Source organism: Raphanus sativus, unplaced genomic scaffold, assembly GCF_000801105.2.
Source record: "Raphanus sativus cultivar WK10039 unplaced genomic scaffold, ASM80110v3 Scaffold2078, whole genome shotgun sequence".
Taxonomy (NCBI): domain Eukaryota; kingdom Viridiplantae; phylum Streptophyta; class Magnoliopsida; order Brassicales; family Brassicaceae; genus Raphanus; species Raphanus sativus.
In genome coordinates, this window is record NW_026617387.1 from 1 (window position 1) to 6,924 (window position 6,924).

At 40.7% G+C, this 6,924-nt stretch overlaps 1 non-coding gene across 1 annotated transcript; it reads right to left on the reverse strand.

The window, feature by feature from the left end:
- Window positions 1–2,541: 2,541 nt before the first annotated feature.
- On the reverse strand, window positions 2,542–2,648 carry LOC130505193 (small nucleolar RNA R71). The gene has a single exon (XR_008941585.1). It is a non-coding gene; the product is annotated as a small nucleolar RNA R71 (small nucleolar RNA).
- Window positions 2,649–6,924: the final 4,276 nt, after the last annotated feature.

A 6,924-nucleotide genomic window follows, 5' to 3' on the forward strand; every position in this document is an offset into this window, starting at 1 on the left:
ATCGATACTCCCAAGGTAAAGCCTACACTTTTATTTTTATGCAAGAAATGAGGTTAGTAGAGGGGATTGTCAGACAGATCTGTTAGGTTGTGGAACTAGTGGAATTTGGTTGCTATACTAGGATATTGTATAATGTGCTTCTAAAGTTAGGATGTTTAATGATTTGGTTTGCACTACTGGAGAGATGATGAACTTAGTTATTAAAATCCTTAGAGACTCTGCTGTTTTTAAACCTCTTCTCAGAGAGACTGTCTGTTTTGTTTTGCTTGAGGACAAGCAAAAGGATAAGTCTGGGGGAGTTGATATACCATGGATTTTACCTATTTTTACCCATGGTATATAAGTGTTTTTTATATAAATTTATTATGTATTGGAGTCTATTTAGAGTATTTACAGGTTCATGGACGATTTGGAGATATAAGGTGATTTTGGTGCCTTTTGGAGTCTTTCGCAGTGCAGAACTGCACAGACACTTCAGATGTTTAGCTCTCGATGAAGACCTTCCACCGTTGGATTTAGCCCATCTTTTGACACAAGATAGAGCTTTGAGTTAGCTTTTCCAATGCCACCTGTCTGAGGTCAATCCACATCCTGTAGCAGAAGTTATGCCCATTTTACTGAAGAGTGGTCAGTCTGCCTCGCGAGAGGAAGCTGTCGAGAAGAGGATTGTATGTCGATCGACGACAGGGACATCAGAATGTGGGCTGAGTATATTTTATGACCAACTGAAGCCCAGAAGTAACCACAAATTACCCTTATGCCCTTGGTCGACCAGAAACCCTATTTTACTGTTTTCTAAGCCATTGTTGGCTGCTATGCTTCATACTATTCTAGAGAGAGAGAAAGCTTAGGATTGGAGAGAGAGATCTGAGCACCTTGAGAGAGGGAAGATCTTGAACTCCCTTTGTTTCTTTACTTTGTTCTTCTCTTATTTATTCTATTGCAGTATTATTCAGACCATCATAATGTTTCTTATGAATATGTTTGAGTAGTCTCATTGTTAGATTTAGGTTTCTCACAAGGTTGACTCATGTATTGCAAATAAACCATTGTTAGGGTGTTTAAAATATAGTTCTTCATCTAGTTGTTCTTAATACTTTGTTTGGGATTAGTCATCCTTGACCTAGATCTTAGGATTAATTTGGATAAGTGAGAACTTAACAGTTTCCTGAAAACTAAACTAGTGTGTTCTAATCTGACTGAGAACAAACGAGAGTTGTTCCTAGTTAGATTAGAGAACCCATCAAACCTGATCTTAAGGCTCGCTGGAAGCAATATCGATCGACGCAACTAGGGTTGTATCGGTCGATATTGTGAAAGGTGCATCGATCGATGTTCCATTGAATTACGATCGACACTTTCTTATGATCATCGAACGAGAGTTGATGACCCGAGATCCAGCGTAGTTAATCATTTGATTAAACAAAAGTTTGAGTTCAGAACTATGAATACTAAAAACCCTAATTAACTTGCAAACTTGTCACACCTGAGATAATACCTAAATCTAGCTACCTTTCTTCTGTTAACAACCTCAAATCAAATCAATCGAGCAACTGCCTTGCTCACCATTTAATTTACTATTTAAAACATATTTTCCAGCTTTATTTTATACTATTTAATCTATTGTGTAATCCTTGAGTCTCTGTGGATTCGATCCCTAAGTATTACAATTGAACCTCTTATTTGAGAGAGTAATTCACTCCTTAGGGTAATTTGAGTGATATCAAATTTGGCGCCGTTGCCGGGGACTCATTCTTATTACCAGTAGATTAAATTTATAATATAGTCTAGATTTACATTCTGTTGCTTAAAAGTTTTTCACCTTCCTGCTGACAAAGGTACTTAGGAGAAGAACACAAGTCTCGGCCAGACAATCGATCGGCGCAGATATGAGCATATCGAGCGACGTATCGACGAACGAGACGATCGACACTTCACTGCTGGAATCGATCGATACCGGTCAACCAAAATCGATTGACCCTGATTTACAACACATCGATCGACGCCCACCAGCCGGAAGCAGGTAAGTCTGTGTTTACGAATTTCAATAATGGAAAAGTAGTTCTAGGAAATAAAAAGATCAAGTATGCAATGCATCAAACCAAATTAATTATAGACATAGGACTGCAATCCCTGTTGGAATAGCTGTTGTTTTGAATGCTGGACTGGAGCGTTACCAAACGATTGGAGATTACAACAGACCTGATCGGTTATACACCAACAGGTCTGCGATCCGCCCACCAGCGATTCAGAGGAAAGACTTTGAATTGAAACCAAAATATTTATCTCTAGTAGGTAAAAACCCCTTTCATGGTCTCCCTCATGAAAATCCATAGACCATATCGAAGCACTTGAGGACTTTGTGTCTAACATAAAGATGCAGGGAGTTTCCGAAGACTACCTATTCTGCAAACTCTTCCCGCATTCTCTTGATGGAGACGCGACCTGCTGGCTGAAACAGCTGCGCCAGGATCTCTGACTTGCTGGAGCGATATCAAAAGTGCCTTTCTCAAAAATTTCTTCGATGATGCACGGACCGAAGAATTTAGGAAAAATATCTATAATTTTTCTCAAGGCACTGCTGAAGCTTTTAAAGCCTCTTGGGTGAGATTCAAAGGCTACCAGCGAGACTGCCCCCACCATGGATTTCCGAGATTCAACTACTTAATATTTTCTTCAGAGGTCTCGATTTGATATACCAATCGACTTTGGACGCTGCAAGTCAAGGGAACTTCAAAACTAGGAGCCCCAAAGAAGCCACGAGGCTAATTGAAAATGTGGCAACCAGCACTAGTACCGCGAAGGTTGATCTCGAGAGGAGAAAGAGGGAGATTTCCAATGGAGATCGGATATCCAAGACCTTTTCACATGAAGGAGATGAAGAAGAACATGTAAACCTCATCGATCAGATTGTCTTTTGCGAACAAAAACTTGTTAACCCGCAGATAAACATGAGGTCTACAAGAAGCCATGAGGAAGAACAAACTCATGAGAGCATTGTGGAATCTAAATGGAAGAAATTTTGAAAGACCAGCAGAAAACGGTCCTGGATGTTGATGTAAGATTAGATTCCATGTGCTCTAATTTCAATAAGAAATTTAAGGCTTTGAGCGATCATGTAAAAGTTTTGAATAGCCGAGTTTCCCACGACGATGAGTTTGTCCGAAGAGAAAAAGAATGTCTCCCTAGAAGGTCGACACAAACCCAAAACGTCAAGTCTGCTCTGTACTTCTAAGGAGCGGGAAACGCCTTGTTCCAACTACAAGAGAAAGCGTTTCCAATGGCGAACTCGCTGAAGGAGAGAGAACTGAAAAATGTGGATCCAAACCAATAATCTTGATGATTCTGAACCGATTAACCTCAGCGATGATAAAAAGGAAGATGCAGCTATCGATCGACGAAGGCAAGAACATCGATCGACGTGGTGATGCAATCATCGATCGACGTCCTACACCTACTACACCGAGAACGACACCCGTCGAACCGGTAATAGAGAGTGTACAAACCTTTAACACCCTTCCCTCCCAACACGTCGCAGACAAAACGAGAATTGGATAAAGCAATTTGCAAGAAAGCCCTCGAAAATATCACAGTTGAAATGCCACTGAGCGATGCCATGAAAGTTTCACCTCCCATTAAGAAATATGTGAAAGACATGGTATCCAAAAGTTTTCCATCGTCGGAAAACAGTGTCATGATGGTTTCTAAAGATGTAAGTGCCATAATCCAAGGCGAAATGCCGATCAAAAGACCTGACCCTGGAAGTTTTGTTCTAGATTGCAACATAAAAGATAAACGATTTGATAGATCACTTTGCGATCTAGGCTCCAGCGTCAACCTTATGCCTTACTCTGTTGCTATATCCCTCGGGTTTGACGAATTTAAACCAACCCAAATAACCCTGGTTCTTGCTGATAGATCCATTCGAGTACCAGAAGGACTACTTGAGGACGTACCTATAAAGATAAACAATTGTCATATACCTACGGACTTCGTTGTGTTAAAATACAAGCATGAACCAAAGGATCCCCTTATTTTAGGAAGACCTTTCCTAGCCACAGCTGGAGCGATAATTGACGTAAAGGAAGGACGATTACGTTTGAACATTGGAGACATTTCAATGACTTTTGACATGGAAAAATTAATCAAGCATCCCCTAATCGATAATCGAGCATTCTACGTGGATGACATCTCTGAGCAAGCTGAAGAATCTTTCGCGGATCTACGCTCAGATGACCCCTTAGAAAATGACCTTTCTACCACTGAAAGAAACATGTTTAGCATAGATAACAGGACTGACGAATATACGCGGCTGATGAACGCAAGCGAGGAAATAAAAAATGTTGATGAAGAGGAAAACGACGAGTCAAAAATCAACGTCGATCGATATCACAACGTACCATCGATCGACAACCATCTTCGCTGGACAATTTGAGCTCTGAAAAAGCACCGAAGGTCGAGTTGAAACAATTACCCGCTGGACTCAAATACGCTTTTCTCTATGATAATTCTTATCCTGTAATCGTTAATGCCAACCTGAATGATGGAGAACTTGCATTGCTACTGAAAAAATTGCGCAAGTATAGGAAAGCTCTCGGGTATTCTCTCGAAGATATTCCTGGTATCTCTCCAACTCTATGCATGCACCGCATTCATTTAGAAGATAAATCGAAACCATCAATAGAACACCAAAGAAGGCTAAACCCAAACCTGAAAGAAGTAGTTAAGAAGGAAATCATTAAACTACTCGATGCCGGAATCATTTACCCGATTTCAGATAGTAATTGGGTAAGCCCGGTGCATGTCGTTCCGAAAAAGGGAGGTATTACAGTGGTGAAGAACGATAAAGACGAACTCATTCCTACCAGAACCGTCACTGGGCATCGAATGTGTATTGATTATAGGAAATTAAATGCCGCCACTAGGAAGGATCATTTTCCCCTGCCCTTCATCGACCAAATGCTCGAAAGATTAGCGAATCATCAGTACTACTGTTTTCTCGACGGATATTCAGGATTTTTCCAAATCCCTATTCATCCTGAGGATCAGGAAAAGACCACATTCACTTGTCCATATGGTACATTCGCATACCGAAGGATGCCCTTTGGGCTTTGTAATGCTCCTGCTACCTTCCAGAGATGCATGATGTCTATCTTTACAGATATGATCGAGGATTTCATGGAAGTCTTCATGGATGATTTCTCGGTGTATGTATCCGATTTTACATCATGCCTCAACAACTTGTGCAAGGTATTAGCTAGATGTGAGGAGAAAAATCTTGTTCTAAATTGGGAGAAATTCCATTTTATGGTTAACGATGGGATTGTTTTAGGCCACAAGTATCTGCAGCCGGTATCGAGGTGGATAAAGCTAAAATAGAAGTGATGACAGGTTTGCCAACACCGACCAATGTAAAAGATGTAAGAAGTTTTCTGGGACATGCTGGTTTCTACAGGAGATTCGTAAAAGATTTTAGCAAAATAACCATACCCCTTACATCTCTCCTGGGCAAAGAAGTCAAATTCAACTTTACCCCTGAGTGCCTAAGAGCTTTTCAAGAAATTAAGACAGCTCTAGTGACTGCTCCCATTGTGCAAGCTCCGGATTGGAATTTACCTTTCGAAATAATGTGCGACGCAAGCGACTTCGCTGTAGGAGCAGTACTTGGGCAGAAAAAGGATAAGAAGTTACATGTTATCTGCTATGCTAGTAGGACTCTGGATGATGCGCAAAGAAACTATGCGACGACCGAAAAAGAGTTACTAGCAGTTGTTTTTGCTTTCGAAAAAATTTCGCCCCTACTTAGTTGGCTCAAAAGTAGTTGTCCACACCGACCACGCTGCCTTGAAATACTTAATGCAGAAGAAAGACGCAAAGCCAAGACTTGTGAGATGGATCCTGCTCCTACAAGAATTCGATATCGAAATAAAAGATAAAAGAGGAGTAGAAACGGAGTTGCTGATCATCTTTCACGAATTAGAGTCGAAGACGATATTCCAATTGATGACTCACTACCCATAGAAAACGTCTATCAAACGGACTCTGCGTTCATTGGCAACATGTGTTCAACTTTGAGGAAAAATCGATCGGCACCCTACATGAAGAATCGATCGACACCTTAGACAACCAGCGGACCCACACAAAACAAGACGAATTGATAGGTTATATAAATGTCAATGTTGCATATAACTCTATGCAATCTGAATTTGATTCTCCTGGGGTAGAAGTCTAAGTCTGGGGGTTCACGCAATTGACGGAAATTTTAAAAAACCGACCTTGGTATGCTGATATAGTAAATTATCTAGCTGCTGACGTGGAACCAGAAGGCCTCCAAGGTTACTCAAGGAAAAAGTTCCTAAGAGAAGTCAGACGATATCATTGGGACGAACCATATCTCTATAAGCATTGTGCTGACAAAATATATAGACGCTGCATTGCAGAGGTTGAAGTTCCGGATATACTTTTCCACTGTCATGGATCTGATTATGCTGGACATTTTGCGAGTTTTAAGACAGTGTCAAAAATTCTTCAGGCTGGTTTTTGGTGGCCAACCATGTTTCGTGATGCACAATCTTATATAGCAAAATGTGATCGCTGCCAACGAAGAGGAAAAATAAGCAAAAGACACGAAATGAAACAAATTTCATATTAGAAGTAGAAGTCTTTGATTGTTGGGGCATCGACTTTATGGGCCCTTTTCCTTCTTCATACGGGAACAAATATATCCTAGTCGCTGTCGACTATGTATCTAAGTGGGTAGAAGCAATAGCATCCCCGACAAACGATGCTGCTGTAGTCGTGAAACTTTTCAAAAGCATCATTTTTCCTAGATTCGGAGTTCCTAGAGTGGTAATAAGCGATGGAGGCTCTCATTTATTAACAAAGTGTTTGAGAAGCTGCTTGCGAAGCATGGAGTCCACCATC